The sequence below is a fragment of the Pteropus medius genome, unplaced genomic scaffold, assembly GCF_902729225.1.
Source record: "Pteropus medius unplaced genomic scaffold, Ma_sr-lr_union100, whole genome shotgun sequence".
Classification (NCBI taxonomy): domain Eukaryota; kingdom Metazoa; phylum Chordata; class Mammalia; order Chiroptera; family Pteropodidae; genus Pteropus; species Pteropus medius.
In genome coordinates this window covers 7,213,417-7,225,957 of record NW_024351543.1, presented here as the reverse complement: position 1 = coordinate 7,225,957, position 12,541 = coordinate 7,213,417, and the positions used below count along the sequence as shown (strand labels likewise).

At 37.3% G+C, this 12,541-nt stretch overlaps 1 protein-coding gene across 1 annotated transcript in view; it reads left to right on the top strand.

Moving 5' to 3' along the window:
- The first annotated feature begins 1,565 nt into the window (after nt 1-1,565).
- Nucleotides 1,566-12,541, top strand: part of KPNA1 (karyopherin subunit alpha 1) — a 49,953-nt gene continuing 38,977 nt past the window's right edge. Inside the window, exon 1 of the mRNA XM_039843182.1 lies at nt 1,566-1,742. The gene's annotated coding sequence lies outside the window, so the exon portion shown is untranslated. The remainder of the gene's footprint in view (nt 1,743-12,541) is intronic.

The following is a 12,541-nucleotide window of genomic DNA, read 5'->3' as shown; positions in this document are numbered from 1 at the left end:
TAAAAGGCCATTCAAAGTGAGAGGCAACAAGCATTTATTTGAGATCAAAAATAGCTATTTGGGAATCACTGATTTAGGCAGAAACCCGAACAGTGTTCCAATTAGGAGATAAAAGCAAAGGGTATTTATGAGAAAGGGAAGGGGGACAATTACATCATCAGAAGGAAGGTATTTCTATTGGTACAGATACATAACATAATGATGCTAATTCCAAACATTTAAAAACTCTTTCGGTCTGGTAGTTATCAGTCTGGTAGTCACATCATCTTTCATGTTATATTTGCAAACAGTTCTTTGGGACACAATGTTGCGTTAGGCCCAGTCCAAGGGTTACTTTGCCCTGTTTTAACATTCCAAAGGTTGGAGGCATAAGATGTGCAGGACAGTTCCTCTGAAATGACAATTCTGATTCCATTTTAAAGTGGCTCTGTTTATATTATTTTTTTACAGTTGGGATCCTCAAGGGATACCCTAGCTAGGAGTAAGGGTGAACTGCAAATAAACTCGTTTTCATGAAGACTAAAGTCCAGTTCTGAATAATTTTAGTTCCTGATTGGATCAGTCCTGAACTTGGCTATGGTCAGGCATACTTGCCCTTAAGTCTCTCCCCTAGAATACCTTCCCTTTTCCCAGCTCCCTTGATCAAATTCAGCTCTGATCCTAGAACACACACCATCAGTGGGAAATATTGATGTGGCAGGGAGACACATCAAAGACAAATGAATGTTGCATAGCTTAGGATTCAGGTAGTGTGAGCCTCTCTCCCACACTTATAAATGTATTAAGCTACCCCATTTCTTTCATCTTGCTTCTGAGGGCTGGGTGTGTTTTAAATCAATTTGATAAACCACAGCACACATGAGACCTACTATTTCTCCGCCTGGGCTTGTCTGGCTTCAGTCTTTCTTCTTTTGAAGCCACTGCTCAAAAAGAATTCACCAAAACGAATTTCACCAAATTTCATGGTAACAATTATTTGCTCCAAATTTTTGTTTGAGAGCACCAATTGAGTGTAAACAAGTGTTATGTTTTATTTGATTTCTTAATGATTTTTGATACTTCTCATACATTAGGCAAAGGTGACAAGAGAGAACAAAAAAGGAATACTCGGAAGTTTTCTCAAATGTGCTACATGTGAATGCCTTAGCCGTGACTTTTAACACTTTCGTTATACTCCCTTAGCCTTCATTCATTCCATCATTCATTCAGTAAATAAATGTTAGGTACCAATGGTATTAGAGGCTAGATACAGATAGAAATGAGCAAGGATCGATCCGCCCTGGAAGAGCTTCCAAGATAGGCTTATAGCCTTAACTTGGCAATTCAACTTAAGAAGTATCGTTTCATTGTCAGTGCACCCACTACGACTCTACAACCGTTGCCATCAACGGCGAATCTTCTCAGCGAGACCTTCTCCCATTCCTCCAACTCTTCAACTAGTTGGGGGCTAACCGCTAGATGTTCCACAGAAAGGAGGTTGAAAGACTACATCTCCCGGCAGCCTCTGCAGCAGGGCAGCGAGGCGTGCGCAGCCGCATGGGTCTAACCCCGCGCGCAGACGCAGTGCGAACGCCGGCTGAGCTGGGTCTCGCTGTGTGCGCGACGGCGGAGAGCGAGGCCTGGTGAGCACCGCTGAGGGGCAAGCCGGCTCTTCGAGGTGGTGCGCGCGAGAAGTACCGGGCGGGCGAGCAAGCAAGCGGCTCACCACAGCAGTGGCACTGGGATCGGTTGCCGTTAGCCTGGTGAGTGCGGGGGCCCCGCAGTCCGGGCCCCTCCCCCTCCCCCTGGCGGATCTGGCAGTCCTCGGCGGGACCCAGGAGAGGTCCCGGGGTGAGGGCGGGCGCCGACTGAGCTCGAGCTCGGGTTCCAGGGCCCGGGCGCTCGCGGCGCGTCCGTGCGTCATGGGCCCGGCTGTGTCCTAACCGCCGCGCGGCCGGCGGAGGGAGAATGAGGGGTGAGGGTGCTGGTGTAATCGCCATCGCGAACGCTGCTCGAGGCTGGGCGGGGCGGCAGTGGCGGCAGTGGCGGGGCTGGAAGCCGCGGCGGTGACTGCGGGGCGCCGAGGCAGCGGGGTGGAGAGGGGGCGAGTGCGGAGCCTGCGCCGCGGCCCGTTGCGAGCGATGCAGGGGCGGGAGGTGGGCGGCGCAGAGTGCTGTGACTGAAGCAAAAGAGCGGGGGTGGGCGGCGTGTAAAATCCTGGCTTAGAGGACCGTCGAATTCCTGAGGTGCTGTCCGAGCTTGAGCCGGTGGTGTGGAGGAGGTGGGGCAAGAGGGTGGAGTCTCGTACGACTGCAGTTTACAGATGTCATAACAACATGGGCCTGAAGCGGCCGACAGGGGTGTGGTAATTATAGGAATGACAACTTAGTTTACACATAACATGTGTGAGTGGTGATTCGAGGGAAACACCGAAGTATTAGATTAAGCTCAAAATGGGAGGAGAAGACTGAAGGATGACTGGGATCAGGGAAGTCGTCATAGAAGAATGTTTTAGGTTTGAGTGGAAGTGATTAATGTTCCACTTTTAAGTGAAAGATTTCACAGTAATTTATTTTTAAGGTCTAAAAAGTAAACAATTTTAGTATTTTTTTTCTGAAACATACTATTTAATATTACTTTTTCTTTAATAAACAGCTCTTTCAAAACCCTTATTTCTTAGAAGTAGGTGAGTAAGTGATTTTTCTTCCCTCTTGTTGTTTCAAGGCTCATTCTTGACATTGTTTTTTGCTCAACTTGTTCTCGCATTTGTAACATTTTGAAAGTAATCCACAAGTTATTCCCTCTCCATTTTAAAGATTGAATGATGACATTTTAACTTTTCAAAGTGAGGACGAATTCTGTGGTATTTTTACTGAAATAATTTATTTTTGGAAGGGACAGTTTTATATGTAATACCTGATTTTAAGATGGAGAACATGAGGGAAAGCAAAGGAATTAACATTTATTGAGATCTTTGGTGCTAAATACTTTAAGTATATTAAAACATTTAATGCTTACAGTAACTCTAAAGTAGATATTTTTTTGTTCTACAGATGAAAGCTTTAGAGGTCAGAGAAGTAACTTACCTATGGTCATCCAGCTCATGTTGGAACTAGCTTTAGAACCTAAAGTTACTGCCATTTTAAGAATTATTTCTCCTCTTCTTTCATACTTCTTGGTTGTTTCTTTATTTAATCCATTCATTCAGCAAATACTAATGGAGTGATCATGTGCCCCAAGACTGGAGATATAGACATGATCAAGACACTGTTCCTGTTCTCATGGAATTTATAGTGTAGCAGGGAAGACTAACATAATGAAAATAAATACTGACTGCATAACATTTTAATTGAGCAGAAAATCTAAAGTACTAAATAGTAAAGTATTAAATAGCAAAGGAAGTTCAAAATAGAATCAGACTACATGTGCCTTGAATTTACAGTCTGGTAAGGAAACAAAACACATATTTTAAAAATCTAGAATAAACTAAATGGCAGAAATAAATGCCTGAAGATAGTATATTTGCATTATGTTACTTTAGGTTTTTATAGAAGTTTCTTCACAAAACTATGATTTACTATTACGCATCTTGACTTTTTTCTAGGGATGGTACATAAGAAGAGGCAACATGAAAAAAAAATATCTTCACTGCTCTCCAAGACGTTTCTAGTTTATTGATTCTTATAGAGTAGAGACCTTAGAAGACAGTTCTTTAAAGACCTCAGTGATGGACCTTTTTCTTTCTTTTTTTTTTTTAAACAAATGACTGCTTTTATTAGATCATTTGTGTTTTGTAAGCCATCCTGTTTCTCTTTACACTTTGACTGTGAGGAGGGTCAGAGCTGTGTCCAATTTTTGTAATTAACCTTAGCCTCAACTATGTTTTAATTAAACCAGATGGTCTGGAATTGCTCTGTTGTTTCCTGGACTATTTTCTTGGTTCTCTCTTGCTCTCGATTTCGTTTTTATCCTTTCTTTTTCATTTGAAAGTAGGAATTATATTTTATTCTTTTAATTTCCAGTGTTTTAGCATAGTGTTTGTTGAATTGATAGTCTTGATTTATGATGTTTGTATTTTTACATCTGTCAAATTGTTTTTAGAAGTATGTGTGAATACTTTGTATAAATTCAATTAAGACTTGACCGTGCAAGTAAAGATGACTGGTCTAGTAATAAAGATAATTCCTTGTTACTCTTTTTTAAGGTTTCTGTACTTCGCAGGGTGTTATGAATTCAGCCATAATAATAAAAAAAAAACATTGGAAATGGTAAACAATTCAATTAGCTGATTGGGGCTGATTTCACTCTATTCTTTCTGCAGTAAGCAGGAGATGGACTGAGGCCAAGAGGGGCCAAATAGGGCCTACATTAGAAAAATTCGAGGCTCTGTAGTGAAAGAGCAGAAATGAAGACTGATGGAACAGTACAGGGTTTTTTTTTGTTTTGTTTTGTTTTTTTTAAGCTATTCCAACTCTACTAGAACAGAACCAAGTGATAAAATGATTCTGACCTAATGTAGTAGACTAATTGGGACAGTTTTTGAAAGCAGGCAATAATCCAGAATGTGGATAATGGGGATAATCTCCTTCACATAACGATAATGCTGCCCTTCATATACAAAGATAAGTCTGCTTACTCATCATTGATTTTCCAGTGTGAGTCAGGAGATGTGCTGAGTTGCCTGTGGATCTCTATACTCTGACCAAAAGGCAGGGATCAGAATGGGGGTTTGTAGCTAGGGAACAGAAAGACAGGGAGAAGTTACTAATGTCTATTAATGGGTCAAGCATTACATCAGGTGGTTTCACTTAATTATTCTTGCAAAACCACTATGAGAAGGTGGTTACTTATACAGGGTGGTTAGGTAACTTGCTCTACTTCACAGAGTAAGTGGTGGAGCTTGGATTCAAACATAGACCTATTTGTATTATGATCACATCAATCATTGAAGCTTGATGTTTTGGTTTGCAGTTCATTCTCAAGCAGAACAAACTAGATGTAGTTTACTTTTAGTAAATTAAATCTTCATTTCATGTGTAGCGTCATGAAATGAAGATTTAATTTACTAAAAGCTGGAAGGCTGTTCATGTTCCTTGCTTTATGGCCATTAAAAAACTACAGTTTTTTAGAGTAATATCTGAAAAATAAGTAACTGTACTCCGTCCCATCCTCTGCACATTAGAGGCTACCATTTTCTTTCTTTTAGCTGTTTCCTCTTTCATATTTATAAATAACTTTTCTTCTATTGCTGTTTCTTCATATAGTTATTTTAGACATTATTGACTTTTCTCCACATCTCTACACTGCCTCTCTCATCCTCCCCATATAGGTATCATAGGTGCTTATTAAGTCAGTATTCAGTGTGTTTACAATATAACTAAATATTCCCAGCTGAATAATCTAGAGTATTATATCATTTCTTCACTTAACCAATTTTTGTTTTTCCAGTACTTAATACCTTTTCCTCCCGTTCATTTCCAGAGACCACTGTCCTGCACTCCTCTGTCCTTTTAGTGCAGTTTGGACTGGTTACTTTCTAGGCCTACTTTATAGCTGTTATCCTGGAACTTCTGTGTCACTCTTAAAATTCTCTTTGCCCCTCTCCAATAGCGGATCTCTTATTTCTCATATTTTTTTTAGCTTCCTGAGAAAGGGTACCAGGGAAATAAAAACTTTCCGAGAGCTTGCATGATTGAAAAAAATCCTTATTCTACCTTAAGATTTCATCAATAATTTGGCTGGGTATAAAATTGTAGGCTTAAAAAATTTAGAAGTCATAGCTTTGTTGTTTTCTGCATTCTAGTGTTGTAATTGAAGTCCAATGGCATTCTGATTCTTTTTTATATGGCCTTCCATGTCTTTCCTCCAATATTATTTTTTTTGACTTCCAGTAAAAAAAGTTTTGAAGTTAGTTATGCTTCTCAGTTATTGACATGCTATCAGCAGACCATGCGAGGTCCTTTAAATTTTTCTCTTTCATTTCTGAGCCCTACTTCCATTACCCTTTCCAGCAGGCATCCACTCCATTGGGGTTGATACATTGCTTCATTCTATATGAATTATTGTGGAATATGTAGAGGGTATGTGTGTGTATTTAGTTTATGTAAAGTTATGTACCACATAATGATGTTTTGGTCAGTGACAGATTGTATATACAGTGGTCATCCCATCAAAATTCCTGTTGACTAGTAACGTCATGATGTCTTAGCCCAATGCATTATTCACGTTTGTGGTAATTCTGGTATAAACAAACTTACTGCACTGTCTGTCGTATAAAAGTATACCACATGCAATTACAGTAGTAGGGTATACCATGTAGGTTTGTGTAAGTGCACTCTATGATGTTTGCCCGAGATGAAATCACTTAACTTACATTTCTTGGAACATATCTCAAGTGATAGGTGGTGTATGACTGTATAATTGACCCTTGAACAATTTGGGGGTAGGGACACCGACTCCTGTGTAGTACAAAAATCCAAGTATAACTTTTGATTCCCCCAAAACTTAATATCCTTTGATGTCCTTAGGGATTGTTTCTAGAACCCTTTGTCCCACCCCCCAGCCTTTCTCTTTGGATACCAAATTCTACGGATGCTCCATTCCCCTATATAAAGTGGCATAGGTCAGTGCTTACAGTTGGCCCTCCACATCTGTTTACTCCTAACCACAGATTGAAAACAGTACAGTCTATTTGGTATAAAGTGGCACCTCGGTTCAATTTACATTCTCCGATTACAAATGACTTTGAGCAGTTTTTGGATCCTTTGGGTTTTATGTCTTTGCTTTTGGTTGGTAGAAGTTCCTTGTGGAGGTTAGATAGGAATGGACTGTTGGTTTTAGGCTTGGAAAATATTTTCTCTAACCCTGTCATCTTTCTGTTAATTTTGTCCAGTTTTCTTTCATTGAATGGATATTCTAAATTTGACGCATTGTTTCTTCGATACTCTCTTACTCGTCAATTTTTTTTGTTCTCTCTTTTGGTATTTGTATATTCGAGTATTGGAACTCTAAGATAATTCTTTTAATTTTTTCTTTTCACTTCTATTTTCCATCACTTAGTCTTTTCTGTTTCCTGAGAGATTTCTTCAGTGTTATCATCCAACCCTTCTATTGAATTTTAAATTTCTTATCCATATTTTAAATTTCTTAGAGCTCATTCTTACGTTTTTAGTGTAGATTTTTATTTTGTAGAGCAGTTTTAGGTTCACAGCAAAATTGAATGCAAGTTGAGAGTTTCTATCTTTCTCCTACCCCCACTCGCACAGTTTCCCCCACCATCATCAACATTTGTATCAGAGTGATATGTTTGTTATATTTAAATCAACACTTATACATCATTATCACACAGAGTACATAATTTACATTAGGGTTTATTCTTGGTGTTGCACATTCTATGGGTTTTGACAAATGTATAATGATATGTATCAGATTAGTTTCATTGCCATAAAAATCCTCTGTGCTCTGCTATTTCTCCCTCCCTCCCCTCAAACCTCTGGTGAAGCACTGATCTTTTAACTGCCTTCAAAATTTTGCCTCTTCCAGAATTTTACATAATTGGAATCAAACCCATGTTTTTTTTGTTTTTTTTGTTTTTCAAAAAGCTCTCAATATGACTATAATACCCCTGTCCTCCCCCTCAAAAGAGGAGGGGGCAGGGTATTATATAAATAATCTCGTTTATGGATACTGGTATAGAAAATTTTAAGAAAACATTAACAGAATTAAAAAGCAGACACTGTGACTAGGTACGTTTATTCTAAGAATGAAGAATCATTCAATATTAAGAAATCTGTTAATATCTTACTATATTCAATAGGTCAAAGGAGATTAACAGTGACCATTTTAATAACTAACAAAAGGCATTTGATATAATTCAAAGCACATTTCAGGTTTTAAAAACTTTATAGTAAAGTTGGTATGGATAGGTGTGATCTTTTTAAAAAGCCATCCCAAAACAATACTGTGACACAACTGGAGCTCTCATGCATTGCTGGTTAAAATGCATGATGGTACAGCCACTTTGGAAAAAAGTTCGACAATTTCTTACACAGTTAAACATAAATTTAACCATATGCCCGAGCAATCTCACTCTGAGATTTTTACCCAGAAAAATAAAAATGTTTGTTCACACAAAAACTATATGTGAATGTTTATAGTGGCTTATTCATAATCACCAAAAACTGCAAACAGCCCAAATGTCTGGCAACTGATGAATAAACAGATTGTGGAATACAGTAGAATACAATTCCACAATAAAATAAATGAATTACTGATAGATACAGACAACATGGATGAATCTTAAATTAGTTAATACTGAGTGTAAGAAGCCACACTCAAAAGGCTGCATACTGTACAATTCCATTTTTGTGACATTGTGGGAAATGCAAAACTGTAGGGTCAAAAGAAATCAGTGATTGCCTGATATTGAGGAGAGTAGTTTTACTAGCAAGAGACCTGGCAGAACTTTTTGTAGTGGAGATGTTCTTTACCTTAATTGTGGTGGTATTTACTTAAATGGTAAATTTCACTGTATGTAAATTATACCTCGATAAACCTGACCTTTAAAAAAAAACCCCAGTGTTATGTTTAGTGGCAAAACACTAGACATAGGTCAAAATTAGAAAAGTGATAAAAATGCCAACTCTAACCTTTGTTTCTTAACGTTGTCCCAGAAATACTAGTTAATATTTTAAGAAGATAAGTGAAATGGGATACAAACATTAAAACGGCGCAGGCAAAAATTATAATTTTTTACAGATATTAAATATTAAGTAACAGCTGAAAGTATTAGAAACAGAATTCAGTAGCTGATTTAATTCATTGACTGCCTTAAGAAAATTAATATATAGTAATGAGTAATTTTCCTATATATAGACAGTAGCAGTTGGAATGTAATTGAAGGAAACTTCACATTTATCATTGTAACAAAAAAGTTAAATAGAAATACATTTAGTTCTTGAATTACATGTTGTAAAGATGTTGCATTTCCTTTTGAATGCTATCTGAATATTAAAGGACTATTTTTTTTTCTTAACAAGATAGAAAAGATTATCTGGACCAAGGGTTCTCAAATTTTTTGGTCTCAGAATTTCTTTATCCTTTTAACTTATTTAGGACCCCAAAGAACTTTTGTTTGTTATTGTTTTGTACTTGTTAACATTTACTGTATTCGAAATTAAAACAAAATTTTAGAACACATTCCATTAGGCATCAGAGTACTGATGCCATCACATCATGAAGGCTCTGAAAAACTTATGACTGAAAGTGAAAAAAGCATGTAACATCTTAGTAGTAGTATGAAAATAGTTTTTATGAGATACATTTTTTTTCCCACATATATTGTCAAATATAGAAAAGTTTGAATCAGTCCTGGTGGTTATGGGGAACTGGGATACTCATATTCACTGGTAAATTGGTGCAATATTTTGTGGGTACTTTGACAGTATGAAATTTTAAATGTACATATTTTTGACCTTGAGGTTCCATTGTTTAGAATTCATTTATAGATATAATTGCAAAATGTGTGCAAATACATGAAAGATTACTGGTTACAGCATTGTTTGCGATAGAAAATTGGAGACAAGCTTAATTGTCTGATGTCTAGGGACTGGTAATTATGGTATAAAAATTAACTATTATATTAGTTAAAAAATATTAGCTTTATAGGCATTGGTAAGGAAAGTTGTCCAAAATTGACACAAAGTCTAGAACTGTGTGTGTTTATCCCATCAGTGTACAATAAAAACCAAAGGGATATGTGTATATTTGTATGACCAATTTTTGAAAGACTATACTGAGAACTCGATGGCGGCTTCCTTTATAAACCAGGGAAGGTACATTTTAATTTTTTTCTTCATACCCTTCCATATTTGGATTTTTTTTTTTTTTTTTGGAAACTGAGCCTTTTTATAATTTAAAAAGGAAGACTATTTCAAAGGCACAAGTGCACTGTATGGATGGTCGACATTGTTAAATGTTAGAGCTATTTGTGAATTTTTTGATACCACAATTTAACAAACCTGTTTGGAACACCATCTCTGCGAAGCCATCCTTGATCACTTTAGTCAAAGATCTTTTTTTTGAACCTTTGGAGCTATTTATAGCCATTTCTTCATTACACAAACGTCAGGTTTGAGCTATATATGGGCCAGACAATGGACGTATTTCATATGTTACTTCTTTTCACCTCATAAGGTATTATCTCCACTGCAAATATGAGGAAACCAAAACTCACAAAAGCTGAGTGTTTTCCCTTCATCATTGTGCCAAGAAGTAAATTTGAAAACAGGACTTTAAGGCCACACTGCTTCTCTGGACTTGCTTCTTACGTCACTTTAATAAAAAGAAACAAGTGAATAGTTCATTTTTGTTTGAATATTTCTTGTAGATTTTTTGGTATTTAAATACATTTTTATTTGAAATAATTTCAGGCTTACAGAAGTTTTAAGAAATGTATAAAACCTCCTATTTACCCTTAATTTACATTCCCCAATTGTTCTTCTTACCTTTTATTCCATTTGCTTTATCATTTATTCTCTTTTTGTACATGTGTACTGTGTTCCCAACATTGCCTTTTCATAATTGCTTGCCCTTCCAGTTCCATATTGAATACAGGATTCCAGTTGTCTTATTGGCTTTTGGTCTTGTTAAATTTTAAATCTTGCTCTGTTACTGTAAGCTTTCTCCTTCCTTTGACCTAAAACTTTTGATTCTTGACCTGAATCATCATTGCAACACTGCTATTATTCTGTTTTGTGATATTTCAGAACCAAAATACAGCCTGCTTCAGGAACCTAGCTTTCTCTATCATTTCGTAACACTGTTAAATATGATTCCTTCAGAATTATTTGTAAATTTTCACTGCATTGCACCCACCTTTTCAGTCTATTATAAAGTCTAAATGGGGGAAGAAGCATGTCATAAATTACATAGCTTCTTATGTCTTCCTTAAGGAACTGAGTTTGCGATAGACCTGGAAAAGTTCAAACCTAAGGGTTCTCTCAAAAACCATGGAGGTTGTGGTGAAAAGCATTTAGGAGGAGATTTGTAGATTCAAGAAGATAGAGGCTAAACCACAAGCCAGCCGGCTTGCTGGAGAGAACTGGGATAAGAGATAGCTAGAGCAAGCCTTCCTGGGATCAGAGTGTATGTCAGACACTGACCTCTGAAACTGCTCCTTCAGAGGAACATGAATTTGATTGATTCCTTCTGTGGAGCAATTTATGCTGGAAGCCATTGTCGAAAACAGTAGAACAATCAGCTGGCCATGATTATTGCAGGTTAACAGCAGGGAGTGGTCAGGGAAAGAGACAGAGCCCTGCCATACTAGCAAGGTGACTGGGGGCATATTCAGACTATGTCTCCCTAAGGATCAACTTCAGAGAGGCTTAACACTACAGGAATGGGGGTGGGAAAATTGACTTTTTAAAAATAATCCTGCAAATTACTAAACAAATAATGAGGGGCCGGGGGGAGAGGGGGGAGGAAACCTCAAAGTTGCCCAGAGTTGCCACAAAGCATTGTATAAAATACTGAGTTTCTAATAAAAAGTTACAAGACATGTAAAACAAACAAGCAAACAAACAGAAGAACCTCACGAAAGTATGGCTGATAATACTAGAAAAAACACTGTGAAAGCGACCAGATGTTCGATTTAACTGAAATAGACTTTTGAAGTATCTACTATAAATATTCAAAGAATCATAGCAAACCTTAAGTGAAGGAAGATATGATGACAACTCAAATCAAATGCAGCCTGTCAATAAAAAAATCCCAAAAAGGAACCATATGGAAATTTCTGCAGTTGAAGAGAAACTTAACATGACTAGAGGGACTGAGTGGTAGATTTGAATTGGTAGAAGAAAGAATTAGCAAACTTGCCAGTGTATTGATAGAAATTCAGGGAAGGGAGAAAAAGAAAATCGAAAACAGCATCAGAGAGATGTGGGGCACCATTAAGTGTACCACTATACACATAATGACAGTATCAGAAGAAGAGAGGAGAGAGAAAGCAGATAAAGTATACAAGGACATAATGGCTGAAAATTTCTCAAATTTATTGATAAGCATGACCTGTATATCCAAGGAGTCCAACTAACTTCAAGTAGGATTAATGCAAGAAAATCCATGAATGGACACATCAGTTTAAAAATGTTGAAAATCAAAGACAATGGGAAAATTTTCAGAATAGCAATAGAAAAACAACAGTTACTTAACAAGGGAACCCTGATAAGAATAACAGTAGACTCCTCAGGAGAAATGATAGAGGCCAGAAGGTGGTGGAATAATACATAGACATGTGCCACTTAACGATAGGGATAAGTTCTGAGAAATGAGTCATTAGGTGATTATGTTGTGCTAGCATCACAGAGTACTTACACAAACCTAGAGGATATAGCCTACGATATACTTGCTATACGTTATAGCCTGTTGCTCTTAGGCTGCAAGCCTGTACAGCATGTTACTACTGTACAAACATAAGATTAAATCACAAGACAAAATGATGCAGTCAAGAGATGTGGTAAACACGAGATATATGAAATGCTGCTGGTGTAAACATGGA